The sequence below is a fragment of the Balaenoptera acutorostrata genome, chromosome 16, assembly GCF_949987535.1.
Source record: "Balaenoptera acutorostrata chromosome 16, mBalAcu1.1, whole genome shotgun sequence".
Lineage (NCBI taxonomy): Eukaryota > Metazoa > Chordata > Mammalia > Artiodactyla > Balaenopteridae > Balaenoptera > Balaenoptera acutorostrata.
This window is the reverse complement of record NC_080079.1, coordinates 21,162,988-21,186,348: the sequence shown is the minus strand read 5'-3', so window position 1 is coordinate 21,186,348 and position 23,361 is coordinate 21,162,988. Positions and strand designations below refer to the sequence as shown.

Sequence of the window (23,361 nt, the reverse complement as noted above, 5' to 3'; positions counted from 1 at the left end):
TTCACATAACCCATTAGATTCAAGTGGGACAAATTCCATTTGAGGTTTTAAATCAAAAAGTGTCATGCAAACTTAAAATATAGACATCATCCCTTATATTTGTATTTAATACATTTATTCATTGTTTCAAATGAATATCCCGACACTCCCCACCTCACTTACTACCTCCTTCTGTGATTTAAGGCAACATCAGTGTCTCATTCTTTTTTTGTTTCCAACAGCAAATAGTGCTGAAGGAGAGAGAGAAAAGGCCACCCAGCCCAGGTGCTGTCATGAGTGGGGCGCCCCCTGTTGGTGGAACCTGGCATTATTCACCCTTGGGTCTCCTAGGTTCCTGGTTCTCCAGGTTGTTTTTCACTAGGTTCCACAAATTTTTATGTTTTATATTTTTCTTCCAGACCTCTGCTCACTTTGCTTCCCACTCTTGATTTCCAGTTCCAACTGTAGTTCCTTTTTCTCTTGATGAAGATGCTGCTTCATGAACATTATGGATTTTAGCCAACAGAACTCCCTCCACCCTCCCCTACTTGAGTACAAAGATAATTCCCAGTTAAATTAATTAGGCTCAACTTACAAAAGTTCGTGAAGTCATGAGCTATGTGATTGTGCCTAGTAAATCAGTCAATCAGTGCATTTTTAAACAAAAAAATGTAATCATACTCTAATAATATTTTGTACATTCTTCCCCCCCGCCACCTTCTCAGAATATCATGGTCATTTTATGGAATCACTAAAGCATATTTTATGTGATTTTAAAAATATTTCATTAATTTGTTAGGCCAAAACTAATACTGTAGTCTTGGGAATGTAGGTTTCTGTAATTTACTATTTTATGTAAAGCAGTAATGAGAAATTGTAGTGCTGTATCATTGACTCTTGCCTAATATTTTTCTTAGGATGAAAAGTATAATTCGAATTTCGGGAGCAAAAGGTGTGCATAGTTTTATAGAACTTTATTTTGGGTACCTCTTGATGAATTACTTCTTCAAGTATTTTGTTTTGAATCTTTTTTTTTCCTCATAATATAATGACTGTTTAGCTTAGTTTTTAAATGATCTCAAGGTGATAAAAAGCTTTTTTTTTTTTAAACATCTTTATTGAAGTATAATTGCCTTACAATAGTGTGTTAGCTTCTGCTTTATAACAAAGTGAATCAGTTATACATATACAATATGTTCCCATTTCTCTTCCCTCTTGCATCTCCCTCCCTCCCACCCTCCCCATCCCACCCCTCTAGGTGGTCACAAAGCACCGAGCTGATAAAAGCTTTTTTTTTTTAAGTTGCTGAAAAAAATGTTGTATCAGATATGGTCAAGTGAAGAAACTTCGAGCAAATCTTAGAAACAGCTTTCAAGGTTACCACGATTTGAGTTTTAATCAAGTGTGAATCCATCCAGCAGAATCCTTGTCCAAAGAAAAAATTATATTTCTTTTGAATCACATCAGACTCATTAATTGGAATTAGATCCTTTCTCCCACTTTTGAAAAACCAGGACAGCACCAAAATATATTTTTTAAAGGTAGTGTGTATGTCTCTGTATATACGTATATGGTGTGTATTGATATTTTTATAGCTCTAGCTACATAACATTGTTTCTCTTCCTGAATCTTCCTCTCCCTCATGCAGTTCAACAGTCTTAGATGGCAAGGAAAACTGAGCGAGTGAGTGAGTGTGTGTGTGTGTGTGTGTGTGTGTGTATTTGGCCCACCCCGATAATGCCTCAAGGGGAGATCTGAGACAGAACAATTTGCTGTTACAACAGTTTTTAAAATCTGTCATGATCCCAGATGTCCTCTGTGGAGTGACACATTTGTAAACTCGTCTTTAAGTTTTTTCAGCCTCAGCTTATGAATTGAGCCAAGTGCTCACTACATCCAAGGATAGTTCGTAATACGTACTTGCATTTCATTTCTTCAGTAAAGAATTATGACTCTAAAAGCATAGTTTTCTAAACGAGGTACAGACATTATTTCACATCTCCGAATCTAGTATCCTCCCACACACGCATCCCACACAACCGTCTTCCCAGCCTGGGTCTTAGCTCAGTCCTTCCCCTCACCCGCCATTCATGCCCATGTCCCAGTTGCTGGTCTCTCGCTCCGGACAATTTTATTTTCTTTCTTACAAGTTGGGAGACTTCCTGGTCCAGCTGTATAAGGGAATGTATCACATCATTTCCCCACAGACTCAGATACTTTATCTTCAGGAGCCCCAGGTGTGTGTCCTCATTGCAGGGCCAGAAAGAGGGAGGAGGGAATCAAGTGAAGCGGAGAGGTAGAAAGAGGAGAGTAAAAACAGAGGGAAAGGGCGGAATGTTTTCTGAATTATGTTCTGTAATGCTTCCATCTGTTTTCCCACCAGACTGGTAGCTTTATGAAAGAGGATACCATACTTGCTTTGTTTGATATCAGGCACTCAGTAAATACACGTTAAAAAATAAAGTCAAAGAGATTCAAGCTTTGCCCAGGATTGAGAAGGATGAATTTTGCCTCAAATACATATTTTTATCAGCAGTTATCACCAATGTACCTAGAAGTATTGCTTTTTTTATTGAAAAGGAGCTCAGGCTGGAATTTAAAACCAGAGTCCTGGTTCCAGGCAGTCTCAGCAGAGGAGAGACCCTGGGCACAGGGTGAATAAAGAAACACCGAAAAAACACCACTTTCAGCCTATCTTTATGCAACCAATATTTCTTTTCAAATAAATTATCTTTTACACCAGCCTTTCTAAAAACCGAAAGTCTAGATACAAATTCCAATTCTCTTAAATTTAAATTTAATCCCCTTCCTTTGCATTTCTTTCAGAGGTTTTGTTTGTTTTTAAAGCACAGGCAAACATTTTAAAGAATAAGGTCACATCAGCTCACATTTGCATGCAGTGTCAAGTCTGGTAAGGCTGAACAGTAAAATTCAATATTTCCTCTTACCTTATATCCAGGAACACAGTGAAGGAGCTAATATTTCTTCGTCCCATGTTTTGCTTCCTCGGGATCTTTGACGAGATGCCTCTGCCGTAAAGCAGGCAACCAAACATCTAATCTACGAGGCAGGAAAACTGGTGATGCTATCACGCAAGTCAAACGGTCAGTTGAGCTACTAGAAAAATGTGAGCACCCCAGTGCTGTGGTAATGAGTTTAAATAGCACAAATCATGACAGTGCTGGCCTGCCGTAAAGTAACCCGCAGGTTGGCCCTGAGTAGACACACCTGCGTTGGGTCATTACCTGCCTTTTCTGGGATCAAGTCTAAGCTCACATCATTTACCATGATTCCTAATTATCAAAGCTAGCTTCAAACCAAGGCAAACAAGGTCAACAGGTGTGTGTCCTACAATTTTAGGAGCACTTCTCCTATCAATCAGAGACTTGTCAGACAGCTGCATTAGGACTCAGAGTACATATGTATGTATGGGAGAAAAGATAACTATGCCAGATGCTGTTAAACTGAACCCAACCTAAATATCCATCAATAAATAAGTTGTGGAAAAGTACAGAAACTCAGGCACATCCAACATAATTTTTTTAAAGGAGGCATATTCACATCAATAGTTTCCAAGCCTGGCTAGCCATTAGATTCATCTGGGGACTTTTACCCCTCCCCAGCTAATTGAATCAGAATCTCAGCAGGTGTGGGTGTGGGTGTGGGTGTTGTTTTCAAAGCTCCTCAAATGCTTATGACGCACCTCCCATGTTGAGAAACATGATCTATATATTCAAAAATGTGAGTTATTGTTGAATAAAAGAACACAAGTTAAGAACAATATGAACAGTATGATCCAATTGTGTTACAAAAATCAACCAACTTAATCATGAGTTTATTTTTAATATGCAAATAAAAAATTGAAATATGGCAAAATGTTTCAAAGATGGGTTCTTGAGTCCACTAGTCCATTATGTTACTTTATAATGCTTTATATATGTTAGAATTATTTCATTTTTTAAAGAAAATAATGTAAATCTATTAGAAACACATTAAACTTAACCCAGATATTATTTGGAAGGGGACTAATTTTTACTTTTTACACTCCAGTGTACTCCTTTTTTTTAATTTAATAAAACATTTATTTCTGCCCCCTCTATCTCTCAAGTAAAGTCCATATAAGAACAGAAAACCTGTGAGCACCTACTGTCCCCTAGGCAAAGGGGAGATATTGGATTCTCCTCAGTCCCTGTTGGCTGCCTTGGGCTGAAAACTTTTAGGGGCTTTTTCACATTTTTGAACCTGCTCTGAATGTTGATGTGACAGCATCTCCCATAGTTATGGAAGTAAGAAGGAAAGAGCAACAGAGAGAAGGGGGCTCAGAGTGCATTTTCTTAGGGACAGTCCCTCTCACAGCCCAGGAAAAAGTCCCCAGTATAGGGACCATCTTCACACTTGCACTTAGCCCTCTCAGTATATAGCTTCACAATATTTCGTGCCACTGGCATTAAAGATTTGCAGATACAATTCTATAACCCAGTTCCTGGGAGGAAGAGAGGGGAGAACTGAGCCTAAGAAAAGATAACTGGAACAAAATCTCAAAATTCTTTTAAACTATTTGAAGGGGAAAAAATGAAGTTGGATATTAAATAAGAGTATGCATATAAAGTAAGCATCAGTTATTTCAAGCTAAAAAATTGATTCAAAACCTTCTTTTTACTCACAATTGGGGTTTATTGGACCCCTGAGCCAATGCTGTCAATAATATTAACTGACTCAATCTTTTAGAGCAGCAATCTGTTAACTTGTAACAGGAGCCATACCAATCAAATCCCTTTGATTAAATCGATGGCATTAATAGCAACATTATTGATACAAGGCAGGGTCCAAGCAGATGAGATTATTTTTCACTACCCAATCAACAGTAATCCATGGTGTTTTCCTAGAATTTGTCTTTTAGGTAGCAGGGAAGCCAGCAGAGAAGAAAAGGCTGCAGCTGGAAAAGCCTGATTCATGGTCAACATCCAGCATAAGTTCAGGGCATTCTTTCCAATTCTACCCTTCAGGACCTCCGGGGCCTGTCAGTTTTCCCTTTAATTAGGCTGCTAGAAGCACAGCAACAGTGTATCTGTTGACTCTTTGGAACCCAAATAGAATGATGCCTTAGAAAGAAAGCTGGACTTGGATAGTTTTGCCAAGCTTAGAAATTAGACCTTGGCTCTGTGCTGGGCTAAGAGGGCAACTGAGAGCTGGAGCCCTGGGATCTGCATTTTAACACATTCCTCAGAATTAAAGATAAAATAATCACATGTTATGATTATCTCTAACCCCTTCCTGATCTGACAATTTGATACCTACTTTTTAAGATAACAAACATGGGTTCTGTAATAAGCATTCATTATGTTTATGGAACAGTCCATTGAACATAGCCAACTCCTTCTCATCATTCACATTTCAGCTAAAATATTTCCTCCTTCAAAAGCATTTCCTTATCCACCCAATCTAATGTCTCTTCTTCTGTCACTCCCTATCACATCACCCTATTAAATTTACATGATTTATCATCATCCAAAATTCATTATTCATTTCATGTATTTATGGTTTTATTTCCTCTCCTTGTCTATCTAATCTATTGCATTACAATGTTAGTATTTGTTGAATGAATAAGTGAGTGAGAGAGTGAATGTGTCAAGTACTTTTTATATCTTGATTAATAACTGTAAATCCCTCTGCTCTAAGAAATGAAGCAACTTGCTCAAGACTATTGATTTATTTAATAGCCACATGAATAATAAGATTGAACTTATTCTCTTTAACCCCAAAGTCTGTGCTCTTTCCAGTACCCCACACTAACTCTAAGGATTTACATCTACATATTTGCCGTGCACATCACCATCTCCTAGTCAGCCCAACATGCACAGTAGAGGCTGTCGTTAACATTTATATGCTGTCTTCCTAACACGCCTTTTGTGTTCCTCCTTTTTCAGATCCATCTCCCATAAAACATTGGGCTTAGATCTAGGAACTGACTCATCTGTTCTTGCTACTTCTACCAACACAGTGCTTGGCACACTGGGTGTGTTCAAAAAGTGCTTGATGAACTCAGCTGCAGTTACTATGATGGCCAATACAGCACAGCATCTGATCACGTATGGGATGTTTCATGTGCAGCATCTTCCTTGATTACTGCAATAGCCCTATTACAGATAAAGAAATTGAGACTCAGAATGTCCTTCCCAACATTGGGTGGTAGAATCTGGGCTGAAACTCAAGTTTTTCTTTTATTTTTATTCATTAGTTTTCCGACCTCTAAGTCTCTCATTTAGCGTTTCTACTTGGTGAGCTGCAATTTAGTCTTCTAGACCCAACACATCTCTGCAAAAATCCCCTGAAGAGAGTTTATAGTAGGTTTATGCATAAAACCTGGAAACAGGGTAATGGATAAACAAATTATAGTACATCCATACAATGGAATAATACTCAACAATAAAAAGTAATGGGCTATATTAATTCATGTAAAAGCATAGATGAACCTTGAAAGCATTTTGCTAAGTGAAAGAAGTCAAACCCAAAAGGATATATATTGCAAGACTGCATTTATATGACATTGAGAAAGACACAGAACTGTGAGATGACATGATGATCAGTGGATGGTAAGTACTGAGAGACAGGGGAAGAGCTGACTACACAACAGCAGTACAGAGAAAATTTTAGGGTGATGGAACTCTTCTTTATAGTAGTAGGTGGTGGATACATGACTATGCATCTAACAAAACTCATATAACCGTATATCACAAAGAGTACAAGTTAAAAGAAAAGTCAACCATCATGTTGTGAAATCTCAGGAAGGGATGCAAACTATTTTATTACAAACGTATGATATGAAATGTGAAATCTGGGTGAATGGAATGCAGAAACTCTCTCCACATCCATTGCAACTCTTCTATGCATCTAAAATTATTCCAACATGAGAATTTTTAAAACACATGAATCTTCTTGTGTACAACATTTACACCCTATTTTTTTCTTACCTATACATCAGAATAGATCCTATTCTTTCACAATAAACATTATATAATAAGTTGCTTTTTGTCTCATGTACATCTTTTGAATAGCTTTCCCATCCAAAGTAATGAGAAACATGCTTTTCAAAGGTGGCCATTAATCTCACTCTGGTGTGTTTCATCCTGACACTCTTGTCTACCATGGCTTTTGCTTGCTGCAGGAATGCTGTTTGCCCAGTGTTTCCCTTTCTGAAAAGGAAAGGAATCTTTCAGGAATCTTTCCCAGAATCTTTGTTTAGGTAGAGAAATAACACATTAATTAAGATAAACAAACAGGTAGAACTGTATTTTCATATTATTTTAGGGGAACAAAATAAATTCTTCCTTTTCAGCGAGTATGCACATACTGAAAAAACTACCTCTTAGTGTGTTTGGGGGTTGTCATTATTGAATATAAGGCTTCAAAGAAAAGAAATTCCACTAATAAAAATGCTTTGATATTTATATTTAACAAATATTATAGTTTACTACAGAAATTTCATTCTGTCATTCTCTTCTTGTGTCCTGAACCAAATAAGCCCCATTAAGATTTCGAGCACTTTTGACAAAAACCCAGCAGTGTTTTGTTCCACTTCTTAACTGAAGTTTCTGATTTGCCAAAAAAAATGTGCTCTCTTCTCCTCAGTCTCTCCAAGATTTTTATTTCAGGATGAACAAATATAGAACCCAAAGGGGTGTTTTCCAACTTGGACAGTATTAAACGGCAGAAATAATTCAAGCCCAAAGTTCTTTGAATTTTGGCTTAACAAGTCTTACATGTTTCAAGAATTTAAACTTTCTGCTTAAATATAGAACTTTGATTAATTATTTAAAGCAGCAGGAAAGTTATTCAATTAGTATAAGAGGATTCAAGTTCAAATTGGAGGATTAATTTTCAGGGTTATGATATGAGAGATATGGTGATTAAGTTATGAAGTGAAGGCAAAAGTCTCTCAAACCCTAATGGAAAGAATATCTGATTCAATTATTTAATTAAACCAATCCAGAGAATGATATGAAATCATAACCTGTGACATAAAGGTTGAATTGTAGGGTAAACCCTGTGGATGATATCATACTAAACGTTATTATGATTTGTCTTAATATAATATATACCTATGTACCAAAGAAATAAAAACGAGCAGATTATTATTTTAAAATGTGTACTTTAAATAAACTTTAAATAAAAAACTAAAGATGAGTACAACTAACTAAAGTAGCACTTTTCTTCCAGGAAAAGGTTTCTGGCAATTACATTACAACTGAAAACAGAGAAAGGTACCAGGCTGGATAATCTGTGCACTCACTCTCCAGGAAGTAATTTGTCTTCTTGCTTGGAAGTTTCCTGGACACTTGGATTTTGAAGGAGATGAGGATGAGATGGGATGGAGATAGTTTTTTCAGCAAGTTCTATTATTTCCAAGGAATAGGGGTGTAGGCTCTAGTTCATAGCTTCTCCCAAATCCAGAAGCCCTCATCCAACCTCTTCCTCTTTTGATCCCCCGCTGACTTTAACCCTTTCCACTCTTCATTTCTTGGCTCCCAGCCCATCACCATGCCTTTATTCACTATGCATTTTTTTTTTTTTTAAACCACCGGACCATGGCTTGCTCCGGTGCTGAGTCTCCTGTTGGAGCAAACCCACTTCGGGTCCTCCTTAGTTCCTCCACCAGGAAGCCTGAGGTTCTGTCCACGCCCTAGCGCAGTGCCTTTACCCCCCGGGCTCAGGCTCCCTTCCCTTCTCCACTGGTCCCTCTAGAGGGCGCCCTGGGCGAAGCGGAGGCGCGGTAGAAGCCCAGCCTCGCCTCCCCAAATTGAAATGCCACCACCCTCCCTAGAGCAGGGTGCAGAGCAGCTCCGAGCCCGGGTGTGGCTGAGGCCGCAGAAGCCTCAACCTTCCGCCCCGCAAAGGAGCGCGAGCCCACAGGTGATGGGGGTCGCACAGCCCGGCTGAACAGTGGCGCCGCCGCCCCGCAACTTTTCCCACCTTTCCCCATCGTTGAACCGGAGAGAGGTCCCAAACCTGAGTGGCGACGCAGCGATCTCCCCTGAGCCGTCCTAGGGCAGGGCGCTTAGACCCCCGTTCCATTTAAGTTGAAGGGGGCACCAACGAAGACAGTTCTGGGACGGGTGGCGCCCCTTAAGCGGACGACCCACCGCCGCCAAGGGGCCTGGAGGTGGACGGAAGCACCGGCGGAGGGACCGCGGGCTGGCGGGGCGGCCGGAGTGAGGGAGCTGCGGCCCCGGCTGCGCACGGACTGCACGCGCCGCCGCCCCGAACGACCCTTCCTCTCGGCTTTCGGGTGCTGCGGCCACCTGGTCCCACACCCTACCCCACCTCTTCTCTCTTTGCTGCCTCCTGTCCCCCCTGGGAGCCTTGTCTCCAGGGCTCCAGAAACTCTGTCAGTGTTATCGGTATGGGTACTGCAGGTAGGGGTGGCGTCCTGTCTGCCCTTGGTCTTTGGGACCCTCAGAGCACAATCTGAGCGTCGCAGGGTGGAGGACATCCCAGAAATGCAAAGCAGCAGCAGGGTCTGTGTGTGCACGTGGTGGGAGGAGGGTAATGTGAGGCCCTGCGTGTGTGGGGACGGGTATGTGTGTTTGCCTGCCGCAGACTGAAATGCCTGCTTCGTGTCTTTGCAGTTCTTAGAATCCTAATATATCTTCATTTAATCAATAACGAATGATGCCCAAAATACAAATAACAATTACAATAAAGTAATACTACTTCCAGTTTCTAATATAACTATGTTTTCTTACAGAAAATCTAGTCTATGTGCCTCTAATGGTAACACCTCAAGAGAGAGAAATTGTTAATCATAAAAAATGAAAACTTTTAGGTAATATCTAAGAAAAATTAGTTATGACAGATTGTATTTTCTGAAAATGGCTGCAACAATTTCACTCACCCCCCCCCCCCCCATGCTCTACCTATCATATGACTTTGACATTCCCGTCTCCTAACCTGGCCAGAGTATGGCTGTGACGGAAGTGACATTATGCAATCTCTGAGGTTAGATGCCGGAAGACTATACAAGTTTTGCCTGGGTCTCTTCGGACACTTGCTTTGGAGCTCAGCCACCTTGCCATAAGGAAGAGGAACACAGGCCCCCAGAACCTAGCCCCAGCTGACAGCCAGTGCCAGCTTGGCAAGTGATTGGGCCCTGTGATCAAGCTATCTCAAGAGGGGATGCTCAGCCCTAGTGAAGGTGCACCAGCAAATGTCAAGAGAAACAGACGCAAGAGGGAGGAGATATGGGGATATATGTATATGTATAGCTGATTCACTTTGTTATAAAGCAGAAACTAATACACCATTGTAAAGCAATTATACTCCAATAAAGATGTTAGAAAAAAATCAAAGCAGACTGTTGTAAAAAGAAAAAAAAAAAAAAAAAGAGAAACAAGAAGAGAGGTTCCTGCCCAAAGGCAAATTCCTGAGTGACCTGAAAGATTGCTGTTTTAAGCCACTAAGTTTGCAGCTGGTATGTAACACTTATAGCAAACTGATACACTTAATTGTTTTACAAACCTTCACAAGTAGTGTTATCCAAGAGTCCTCTTTCTGAAAACTATTGCAAAAAAAAAAAGTGTCTCAGCCTTTGATAACAAAGGTGGAAGGAAGAATGAGCAAGTTTCCTGTCTGTCATCAGAGGACCCTGGGAAGTTCACATGTGTGTGTGCTATCCTTGATTAATGGCTTATTCTGGGAACCCAGGATTGTACCCTAGTATAAAATTGGCACCTCCTAACTAGCTGGATGTAGATTAAGTTGACTTCAATTTTTGACATTATTACATTTAATTTTATACATCTCTACCACCCATTGACCTCTGTCAATAAACAGAATAAAAATATCACAAATTCTCCAAATCAATCCCATTTTGCCAGTCATATCAGAAAGCGAACTAGTCTAATTAGAGGTGTTTTTAATCCATTAGCCCACTAACTTTCCTCAATAGACTTCATTCATGGAATTAAAATGAATAAGCATTTAATGGGAAAACCATTGATGCTGTGAGCCAAGAAGTGGGTACAGTCATGGTAATTATGGTGATCTGTCAATTATGCATGAGAAAAATATATCTTAAAGGCATTGTCTTTTCATCATAAGAATCGCCACCACCCTCGTTGAAGCTGTCCTCAATTACAACTGGACAACCACAGCAGCTACACTGATGTACACTGATGTACCCCCTACCTCCAACACTGCTTTGCTCCCATCCCCTTTCTACTACAATTGTCTCCAATGTGGGTTACATTATCTTAGCAGCAATGGACTCAGGATAAATATCATAGATATTTTAGGTAGACTTACTTTTGTATAAAAAAATAGAGAGATTTACTTTTATTAACCTTCAATTATTTAATTATTTCATTTGATGATTTCAGTACATATATAACTTAAAACAAAAATGGAAGATTCAAACTCTCAATCTAGCACTTGGAGTGGAGATGACTGGGAGAGGAAACATATCTCCCAAATTTTATATAAGGATTGCTGTCATGATGTTGACTTACTTCTCAAAGCTGACACAATTATGTTTCTCTAATCAGATGATCCCCACTAAACAAAATTGAAGTTTTCATCATTTCTGGTTACTTTTTATAGTTTTCAAAATAATTTTAAAAAATATTTTCTTTAACTTGCAATGTCTTCTAATATATTTGCCAATTGGTAAAAAAAAAAAAAAAAAAAAAAAAAAGTCTTTTTTTCTTTTGAAGTTCCTCAGATCATAACATCATTATTGTTGAAAAACTGCAAATACAGTTTATAGTTGATTACATTTGTAATTATTTAACCTGTCATCATTTTTCTTTTTCCTGCATTAAGCTCTTCAACACTCAATTGAAGCACTGTAGTGACAGCAATAAGCAAAAATGTTCTGTGCTTTGTCAATTCAAATAAACCCCAAGCAGTAAATGACAGACTATTCTGTTAGCAAAGATTAACATCCAGTGATGTCTGAAAAATGACCTGTGTATACACAGTCACAGGTAGTGCTAATAGTATTTTAAACAGTATTCTTTTTTTTAAAAAAAATCTGCCATTCCTTTGATAGGGTCTGAGCACATTCAGTATCTTTATTCTCCCCAGTTTCTATCATTGATTCTATTTGAAACTGATCTAACATGCAAGATACTGCCTGGTATCCATTGGGAACCAAGTATTTTGTTAATTATTATAAAAACATTTTTGAAATTATAAGACATATGTGATTTACTGAAAGATGAAGAAGCCAAGTTAAGACTGGGACAGCCTATAAGAGGGAGAAGAGCTGCCAAGTGAAAATGATATTACCTGATGCCCACATCACAGAATTACATGAGTAGTTAGCATGTTATTTCTTTTCAACACAATACCAAGTTGAAATGGCTATGCATTTCTTTTTTTTTTTTCCTTCAAATACTCTGTACAATCAGAATTGTTGGTACAAAGTAACTAAAAATGACACAACCTAGACCTAAGAGTTATAGAATCAGAAGCAGCATTGCACAATGGTTAAGCACATGGTTGTGGGGATGGCTACCTGGGTTCAAATTCTGCCTTCTCCATTGACTGATCAGCGTGCAAAACATTTGGAGATACTTGTCCATAAAGCAGCAGAAGAGAGGTTTTAAATGCAAACTACGTCATGTTGCAACTTTGCTTAAAACCGTTCAGTGGTTTCCCATTCCATACAATGAAATCCCCAATCCTTACAATGGTCCATGGGATCTTGAGTGAGGTGAACTCTGACTATATATTCAAGGCATTATGCCCCTGCCCCCCTTACTCAGAGTGTGCTCCAGCCCCCTGGTCTATCAGTTCTTACACTGTTCCCTTCTCATTGCATTTACACGTGCCTTTCACCTGCTTGAGCGCTTGTGCTCACATTCTTCCCACGGCTCCTCTCATCTTTTAAGCTGATCACTGGCAACACTAAACGTTCCCTTCTTAATGATAACATTTCTAACACCATAGCTAACATAGATCCCTCACTAGTTTTGTCCTATTTTATCTCCTTAGTGTCTGTAAAATTTGCAATCATTTCCTTTGACTCTGTGTTTTGTCTGTCTTTTCTACCAGATGGAAAGCTCTTTAGAACAGAGACTACGACTGCCTGTCAATCTCTGATCCCAGTGCTCTCTCAGTATCTGACCCCCTGTGATGGTCCCTAAATAATGGTCGACTGACTGACGCCTGTACAGCAGCTCACCCTCCAAAAAATCACTACCCAATATTCTCAAAAGTTCACTATGTGCCAGGAACTTGCTACATGTTTTGCGTGTACTATCTCATTCATTTTTACAAAAACTGCCTGAGGTAAGTACTATTACTTAAGTAATAATAGCACTCAAGCAATTTAAGTGATTACCCTGGTCACACAACTACTTAATGTAGAAGGCAGGGTTAGAACTCGGGCAGTCCTTCCCACAATCCATGCTTCACTATTATAACAATTGGGCAGTTATAATTTCCAGCCCTCTTTAAGTTCTGAGTCATTTTTTTAGTTATTTTGTACAAACAAATCTGATTGTATAAAGTATTTGAAGGAAAAAATTGTGTTTGCCATTTCGGTTTGCTACTGTGTTGAAAGGCCAGTGATCCAGGAAATAGCACGGTTGCTGATAGTATAATTCTACAGTGTGAGCATAGGTGACAGCCTTCTCATTTTTGCTCCCCTTCCTCCCCTTGTAGGTCTCCCCATTCTTGATGGATAATTTGGCTTTGTCTTGCATGCAGTCACATAATATGTCTTATAATGTGTTTTGTATTTCAAATCAGTTTCAAATACAACCAATGATAGAAAACTGAGAACAAAAATACTAGATATGTTACAAATCATGTTGAACATATGATGAATTTTTTAAAAAGAATACTCTAAGATACTATCATCATTACTTGTGACTGTATACACAGGTCCTTTTTAAATATACATCACTTGATTTTAATCCTTGCTAAAAAATAGCTTGGATTTTATCTGAATTGACAAAGCCCAAAATATGCTTGCCCATCACTGTCACTATAGCTCTTCACTTGACTCTGGAAAAACTTATTTATTCCTCTGGAATAAAAGGAATAATGATGGGGAAAAGAAGACTATAAATGCAATGATCTGTAAACTGTATTTGCTGTTTTTATCATTCATGGTGGTATCAAATGATGGCTTCAAAAAAAGCACTTTTTCCAAATGGTAAATAATATGATAAATACATATTAATTTGAAGATATTCCAAGTTAAACAAAATAAATATTGCTTTTCAAAATTTTATTTTGAAAATTATAAAGGACAACCATAAGTACCTTAAAATTTAATTTGATTTAGAAGAGGCCACCTGATTAGAGAATTTTCACTGTACAAGTTTTGGGAGGTAAGTCAAAATAATGACTGAGCAATCCCTATATAAGATTTTTGTAAATATGTTGCCTTTCCCAATCATGTCCATTGCAAATAATAGACTGGAGGTAAGATCTTCCATTTCAGCTCACAAATGATCAACAGCATGGCTGAATTTGCTTTTATCCATCTATTATCTCAACATCTAATAAACACCTACTTGGCTGCAGGAACTGCTTCTCTAAGACTCATATACCTATACCCTTGACTATAAATCACATATTGCAAGATATTAAAAATGAAATCCAACCAGGCACCAATTGACAAGACATGAGAATTTCCAAAGTGCAGTTTCAAATCATCATAAGCAGATGTTAAAAGGCAATTCTTTGAATCAAGTCTAGAACTTTTGGATTCCTCAGCTAGACAAAATCTATAAAAAGGGGTTGGCAAGTGAAAGAAGAGAGGGTTTGGTAAGAAACATTTGAGAAGAGTTTTTCTTTAGAAAGAGCTGTTGTGCTCTGATTTGCCCACCACCTCACAGGAAGGTCTCATCTCATTCCCAGTGAAAGAGGTCACCCTGCATCTAGGCTGGTGTGACTCCCACAAAGGACAGAAGGAAGGTCCAAGACGTGCTACTTTGTTGGCCATCCAGGAGAGGGCTGCTAGTCTGCAATCAGCCTACCTCTAAGAGTTGGTGAGAACAAGGTATTTCCTACAGATAGTTGGAGGCCATCTGTAAAGGGGAAGAACCAGCCTGGGTTCATAATGGGTCTTGTCCAATTGGGTCACATGGGATGCACAAATCCCTGTAAAAAGAAACTAAGAGGGGAGGCTTTGTATTCCTAGGAATTGCTTAATTTATGGAAAACTGTCATCCATAAAATGATGCATCTGCTTACCCAGGTCACATGAACTTTAGTTGGAAAGAAAAACCACAAACTATTAAAGAGTCTCTGGCAGCACCACACACACACACACACACACACACACACACACACACACACACACACACCAGCTTTAAACATCTTTGAGGCCCAGAGACCATAAAAACAACCTACAATTGTACCATTTAAATAAAAGATTTCACTTTCCTTTAATACTTCACACCCTTCCCGGATTCTGTAGGTGTCAGAATGTGCCCAGCAAGGTCCGGTGAGGGTTGAAAAGAACAAATAAAGAATTAGACAAGAAGCTTATTATTCTCTTTTTCCTACTGCAGGCTTCCATTTCCCCTGAAGTTCTCACTGAAGAAGGAGAGGTTATAATGCTCAATAAAATTCAGAGTTTTCATTAATATCTTTGATTGGACATTCTGATCTCTGTCAAAAAGTGTGCATAAAAGGTGCTGATGTGGAAGTTTTCATCCAAGGGCAGAGAAAAATCACCCTGACTTGAATATATTTTAAAGGGATGGTGGAAAATAAAGTTGTGTTTTGATGATGTCAGTTGTTGCCCTTTATCATCATACTGGTTTCACATGCATGGACACTTAAGAATTTTGCTTCAATTCTAAGCTGGCTAGAGAGGCAGAGCTAAGTCAGGACTGTGCCTTGAAGCCTGTTCCACAGCAAGTGCAGATGTGACAGGAAACATTGACTGTGAATTTAATTACAAAATCATTTGTAAAATTAAGGAAGTAATGAATCTAGATTTTCCATATTTGACCTAGTCCTTTCTTTCTTCTTATTTTATTGAAGTATGGTTGATTTACAATGTCGTGCCAGTCTCTGCTGTACAGCAAAGTGACTCAGTTATACACATATAGACACTCTTTTTTTATATTCTTTTCCATTATGGTTTATCACAGGATACTGAATATAGTTCCCTGTGCTATATATTAGGACCTTGTTGTTTATGCATTCTAAATGTTAACAGTTTGCATCTACCAACCCCGAACTCCCAGTCCATTCCTCTCCCTCCCTCCCTCCCCCTTGAGCTCTAGCTCTGTTACCTATGCCACAGAACTTAGCTTTTACATCTGTGTAATTACAGGCTGGACTAACTTATCTTTAAATAATGATGGGTATGAGCTTATAAATGCTTATCCAAAAGAATTAATGAGTAAGTGGTAAATTCAGTCCTGGATCTTGCCATTAACTTATAGTGTGACCTTTTCAAGTTTCCTAATTTTTCTATATCTTAATTGACTTCTCTCTCTCTCTATGTATATATCTTCATTGCATTCCTATAAGGTGGATGTGCAGCTCTAAAAATAATACTAATAATAATAAAGCATTTTTGAAAATTTCAAAACCTTATGCAAACACTAGATACTGGGAATTAAGATGGCTATCGTAAAATTGTGTCAGATGTGTGTATAACTGATTCACTTTGTTATAAAGCAGAAACTAACACACCATTGTAAAGCAATTATACTTCAATAAAGATGTTTAAAAAAAAAAAATTGTGTCAGATGAACACTGATTTATTTGAAACCTTCCAGAAAACAACCAAAGCTGGGAAGAGAGGTTTAAAACTATTCACACTCCACTCCCACACTCCATTTTTCTCTTTATCCAGATAGCATATCCTTCCTTTCACTATTTCATGCAGAGAGGTTCAACAAAAATCCTTTGCCAGCAATTCCACAGTTTCACAATTCTTATAATAGTATAATTATTCCACTTAATCTACTCATGTTAATATAAAAGCAGATGACAAAATTTTTGATCATTAATTGTACTAGCAGAAAGAAAATATTTGCTCTAAATGTTGAAAGGGAGACTACTCACATCTTAAGTTAGGAGCTGTTGCTCAAGTGTTATATTTTAATTATTCTTGTTTTTTAAGTGACATCAGCTGTTTGACTGCTGGAATTATCATAATATATGAGGCTAAAATACATTGTAATGTTTATTTCGCTAGTGGATTTGTGATCTCTGCTAACACAGAAATCAAAACAAGAAAATGTCTTTAAAGAATAAAATTGAATAATTCAGTATCCAGAGTGGGTGTGGGATAAACATAATGATATTACATGCACAAAGTTTTCTCACTTGACTTATTAAATAGTAATCTTCTAGATTTTTCTTTCATGTATAATTTTCTTGGCAATTGACCTATTTGCAAGTTCAAAATCCCTACAGTGGCTCACAAACTCAATTACAATTTTATGGGGTTTTTTTTTAGCTTTCTAATAGAAGATTCTTAATAAGATAGGAAATTTACATATTATTTCTTTAGAATTTTGACAGATCTGGGTCTCATATTTCTCTTGTATCTGTAAAATGAAAAATTATTTGAACCAATAAACTAATTTTTCTCTCATCTAATTCCTCCTCTTGTAGCTTATAAAATAAGATTCTGAGATGTATTTCTTTTCTACGACGTAGGTCAGCTCTCTCTGAAAGTTGTTGATACTTATCACTATTCCCAGAATACTACAGTCTTTTGGGAGAGCTGTGTTATTTAGTAACTGGTCAATATTTTTAATTAGTTCTGGAGGAGGCATTTGGCATATTTATGTTGCCTGCTATTACTAGAATTATTGTTTGTTTAATACTCTCAATATTGTAAGCTATGATATATGAAGTTTATTTCTGGTTTCCTACTGTTCACCTTCCCAGTTTCCCCTGTACACCTGGTCTCCACTGAAGAGACTTAATGCCACCCATGAAATGCATGAGTTGGGAGAACTGCAGTATCTCCTGGGGCCTTGACCCAAGGGCTGGGCCCTCCATGCTGAGAGGATCACTGGGTTCACTTCTCTCTTTCCTGCAAGCAATAATGACTCTTGCTGCAATTCCCAGAACTGAACCTTGGCATGTGTTAAAGAAAAAAAAATACTCAATGACACTTGTTCAACATGGTAAGGCAGACGTGATTCAGGACCGTTGGGAGAGGTATAGGGACAACTGCAGTGAGATTCTGCAGTGGGGGAGAAAGACTGGGCTCAACTACAAACACAGTGTGGACAGGTGGGAATTTATAGCCAGGGAACACGGTGGCAGTCAGTGGATGGAAAATTATTAAGAGGAAACATTAGGGGTAAGGAGAGTTCTGGCTAAACTGACCTAACTGGATTCTTGCTGAAGACAGGCCAGAAGAATCAGACATCATCTGGGGGACAGCAGAGAGTGAGGAACCTGATCAGCTATCGAGGGTGATCAGATATCAAGCGTCGGGGGTTCTAGTTAAAATGACATGGCGGGGGTTTTGCTAAAACTAGATTTACAAAGAAATGCACAGATGGGCCTAGGAGAAGGTTGAGGACCCTGACCAAATTTTGGTCAAGCAAGGAATTATTCTCACACACAGAGATAGTGGTCACTCACCCTGTCTCATGCATTTCTCTTATAAAGAAGAAGGTGTGAATTGTTGAGTCACACTCCTTCCAAAAAAAAAAAAAAAAAAAGTCCTCTAGACTTGGCTTCAGGGGAAAGAAAAGGATTTTTGTAAAATATAAAAGGCTGTTTTAAAAATAGCTGTGTTAAAAAGCAACCCAGCTAGACATGAATAGCCATGTAGTCTGAGAGCCATTTTCCTCACTTTGCACATAAGGTTTTTTTTTTTTCTTTACTGAAATTATTGAAAATGTGTGAATGATTGAGAAGTTTTGATGTATTCAGCTCAATAAAAAAGTGGAAAAATGAAATTATGTACTAATTTGATTGAAGATATCATAGTTACTAGGAACCAGAACTCTATCTAATGGCAGAGACAATGAGCAGGATTTAAAAATGTTCTCCACACCCTATTATCAAGGATAGATTGTTTAGAGGTTAAAAGTTTGAACTCTAGATTCTGACCAACCCAGGTCAGAATTTTTGCTTCCCTATTTCCTTGCTTTGCATACTCAGAAGAGTTGCTTAATCTCTATGCCTCCGTTTATTCCAGAGGCATCTTGGAGGACATCAAGGGGAACATCCACCTGCCCCTAGCACATTCCCCCAAAGTAGTTTCTTTTCAAACAGTTTCAAGGTTACTTCTTGACATAAGAGTTATTAAAACTGTGATAAAAAGAAAGCCTTAGAGAAGACAATTTACTGCATTACTGAGGCCAACTGAGAGAGCTAGGATTCATATTGAAGGTCAGGGACTTAAATAATTTAAAGATTTAGGGATGAATGGCAAAATGATTTCTGCCTGTAAGGAAGGTACAGTCCAGCAAAGGTAGGATGATGCTATTGAAGACAAACTGTCCCATCCATGAGATACAGAAAATTTGAGGAACTCAGGGAAGACAAAAAGATCAATGGCAATTTAGGGACAGTCATTGGAAAGCCCAGTGGAAGAGGGTTTGTTAGATATGAAGATTATGAAGATTATATTGGATTTCAACTATGAAAAAGGACAATGTGTTTTGTTTGGAGTCATCACTAACGAGTTTTATTTGGATTCTTTAGTATGGTGGATCTAGCAAAAAATTAAACTACAAATCTTTCTTGACTTATGGTAGGGTTACCCATGGTTAATTGAAAATGTTACAATTGGAAAATGCATTTAATGCCTAACCTACCAAACATCATAGCTTAGCCTTGCCTACCTTAAATTTGCTCAGAACACTTACATTAGCCTGTAGTTCGGCAACATCATCTAACACAGAGACTATTTTATAATAAATTGTTAAATACTTCACGTAATTTATTGACTACTTTACTGAAAGTGACAAACAGAATGGTTGTATGGGTGCAGAATGGTTATAAGTATATTGGTTGTTTACCCTGATGATCACGTGGCTGACTGGGAGCTGCAGCTTGCCGGGGCTGCCCAGCATGCCAACAGAGTATCATGAAAGAGGGCATCCTATGGCATATCGCTAGCCTGGGAAAAGATCAAAGTTCAAAATTTGAAGTGCAGTTTCTACTGAATACATATTGCCTCATAAATCAAACCATCCTAGATTGAGGACTGTCTGTACTTCCTCAGGAGATGGCTTATTGGGTTTAACTAGAAAGAGTATAATTAAAAGTAATAGGCTCAGAGTCTTCGTCAGAATGCCCTTGGTACTGAATAATGCTCATAAACAAATGATAGTTCAAATATTTGTTTTGTAACCCATGAATAGAAGATTAAATGCACAAATTTGATAAGATTCTTATTGCCAATGCTTTATCACATATGAGAATATCATATAATCCTATATTATGAAATAGTGAGATCTCATGGTCATTAAAATACCCTAGATGTTAAGGAAATGGCCACTTATCTACTTATTCTATGTAATAATTATGCTATTGCCTTAGAATTTTAAAATTACATTATTTCTCTCTCCCTTTCTCTTTATCTCTGTCTCTGTTTCTCTCTCTCTATATATATAGATAACTACATGTGTATTTAAATATAAATAAATTATATAAATCATACATTATTTATGTATGTAGGATTACATATATATGTACATATATTTTACACATATATGTAAGGTTTTAGAGCAGGAGCGATGTTCTAGTAATGTCATGTGTGACCCAGAGCAGAGTCTGGAAACTGAGTGAAACTGACTACCCCAGGTGAAAATGGATCTGGCCACCAGACCATCTCTAGATCTTTAAACTATAGCTGAATAAATTTATTAACCATCAGTGTTTGTATCATACTTTCAAGTAAGATCAACTGTTTGAACATCTACCAAAAAGTTTTTCCCCACTTTTTTTCATTATTTTTACCACAAATTTAATATCTCTGAAGTTCTGAAATCTAGTACAGGTGGTTGACTGTCAAGGATCAACTGAGTATTGATTTTAAATGACATCTCAGTTGAATATGGTGGCTAACAGGCATATAATAAGAGATAAATAAAGGAAAACGTATTATTACACTCTAGTCAAGATTACTTCTACTTGTTTCAATCCTGTGTAATACGGTCTTCAAAAATATTACGCTGGCTTTGTTTACTGACATAATTTGTGCCAATCCTTATCTAGGCCAAAAACTCGGCGGTGGCAGGGAATATGTTTGTTTATCTTTCAATGTTTTATCCCTAGTTCCTGGTAAAATATCTGCCACACAGTTTCACACATAAATTTCTAAACATTCAATAGACTTTAATAGAAATAAACTTCTAAAAACTGAATTTATTACCAATGTTTCAATGGGAGAAAAAGAAAGTGAAGAAATGATAGTGAAATCACAAGAAAAAAAGAATCACCTCAGAGAAGTCATGGCACAGATATCAGTATTTTTAGAGTCAAATGATTAGAACAAAAGAAATACATAAACGGTTTCAGTAATTTACAGTGAAGGCTCCTATCCTGTGCCTACTTTAAGTCATGCCTAATATTATATATCATATAGTATTTTTAGCTACTTTTGAGATATAATTCCTATACCATGAAATTCATTATTTTAAAGTATAAAAGTTTTAAAAATTCAGTGGTTTTTAGTATTCACAAACTTACGCAAACTCCAACAATGCGTACTCCCAAAATATTATTATTGCCTCCCAAAAACCCCTTTGTGAATTAGCAGTCACTCTGCATACTTCTGTAACCTCAACCTCAGGTAATCGCTAATGTACTTTCTGCCGCTATGGGTTTCCCTATTCTGGACATTTCAAATAAATAGAACCATACAATATTTGGCCTTTTGTGCCTAGCTTCTTTCACTTAGTTTAAAGTATTCAGGTTCATCCATGTGGTAGCATGTATCAGTATTTCATTATTTTTATGGCTAAACAGTATTCCATTGTATTGGTACATAGCATTTTTTTTATCTACTCATTATTGAACCTTCGGATTGTTTCAACTTTTGGCTATTATGAATAATGCTTCTATAAACACTCATGTACAAGTTTTCGTGTGAACAATTTCTTTTGACTATATACCTAGGACTGGAACTTCAGGGAAATATGGTAATCTTATGTTTATATTTTTGAAGCAATTCCAAACCAATTTCCAAAGTCACTGGTCTACTACCAATGTATTTGGGTTCCAATTTCTGCTCTTCTTGTCCTAGATTTGTAATTATCCATTTTTTTAAATTATAGCAATGATAGTGGGTATAAAGTGATACTTTGTGGTTTTAATTTGCATTTCCCTAATGACTAATAATGTTGAGCATCTTTCATGTGATTATTGGTCATTTGGATAACTTCTGTAGGTAAACTGATGTTTTCAAATACTTTGCCCATTATTTAATAGGGTAGTCTTTTTATTGTTGAGTTGTATGAGTTCTTTACATAGTATAGGTAGTAGTCCCTTGCATATATTTTATTCCATTATCTGTTTTTTAAAAAAAATTCTTGATAGTACCATTTGAAGGACACATGGTTTGTTTTTTACGAAATCCAATATAAATATCTTTTTTTTTTTTTTTTTTTTTGCTTGGGCATTTTGGTGTCATATCTAAGAAACCTTTGCCTAGTCCATGGTCACAAAAATTAAAGTCCATATTTTACATTTTTAGTAATTACATTATGTTCTTAATGCATTTTGAATGAATTTTTGTGCATGGTGTAAGGCTGAGATCCAATTTTGTATTTTGCATATGGATAGCAAGTTGTCTCAGCACCACTTGTTGAAGAAATAATTCTTTCCTTAAGTTATGATTAAGTTATATTGGCATCTTTGTCAAAAATCTGTTGACCTTAAATGCAAAGGTTTATTTTTGAACTCTCAATTCTGTTTCATTGATCTGTGACTATGCTTATGCCAGTACCACACACTCTTAATCACTGTTGTTTTGTAGTAATTTTTGAAATTAGAAAACATTATTCCCTCAATTTTAATCTCTCTTTTTGTTCAAGATAGTTGTAGATATTCTGGTTCTACTGAAAATACACATGATTTTTAGGATCAGCTTGTCAATTTCCACACACACACAAAAGAAACCTGGCTTGTGATGTAGGATGTGTTGGATTTATAGTTCAATATGGGGAGTAGCATTATCTTAATATTAAATTTTCCAATTCATGACATGATATATTTCTCCATTTATTTAGGTCTTCTTGGATTTATTTCAGTGATGGTTTGTAGTTTTAAGTGTACAAGTTTTACAGGTTTGTTAAACTTATTCCTAAGCATTTTATTGTTTTATGATGCTATTGTAACCACTGCTTGTGTGTAGAAATACAACTGATATTTGTATATCTATATAATGTCTATCTTATAACATGAAACCTTGCTGAAGTAGTTTAT

The 23,361-nt window shown here is 37.3% G+C and overlaps 1 long non-coding RNA gene across 2 annotated transcripts in view; it reads right to left on the bottom strand.

Moving 5' to 3' along the window:
• The window catches only part of LOC103001079 (uncharacterized), a 133,365-nt gene that overhangs the window by 50,066 nt on the left and 59,938 nt on the right, over positions 1-23,361 (bottom strand). Inside the window, exon 3 of one of the 2 annotated variants that reach the window (XR_009005688.1) lies at positions 2,934-3,039. The exons of the other annotated variant lie outside the window; for it this stretch is intronic. This is a non-coding gene — a long non-coding RNA (uncharacterized LOC103001079). Of the gene's footprint in view, positions 1-2,933; positions 3,040-23,361 lie in introns of those variants that run through there. 2 annotated transcript variants of the gene reach the window in all.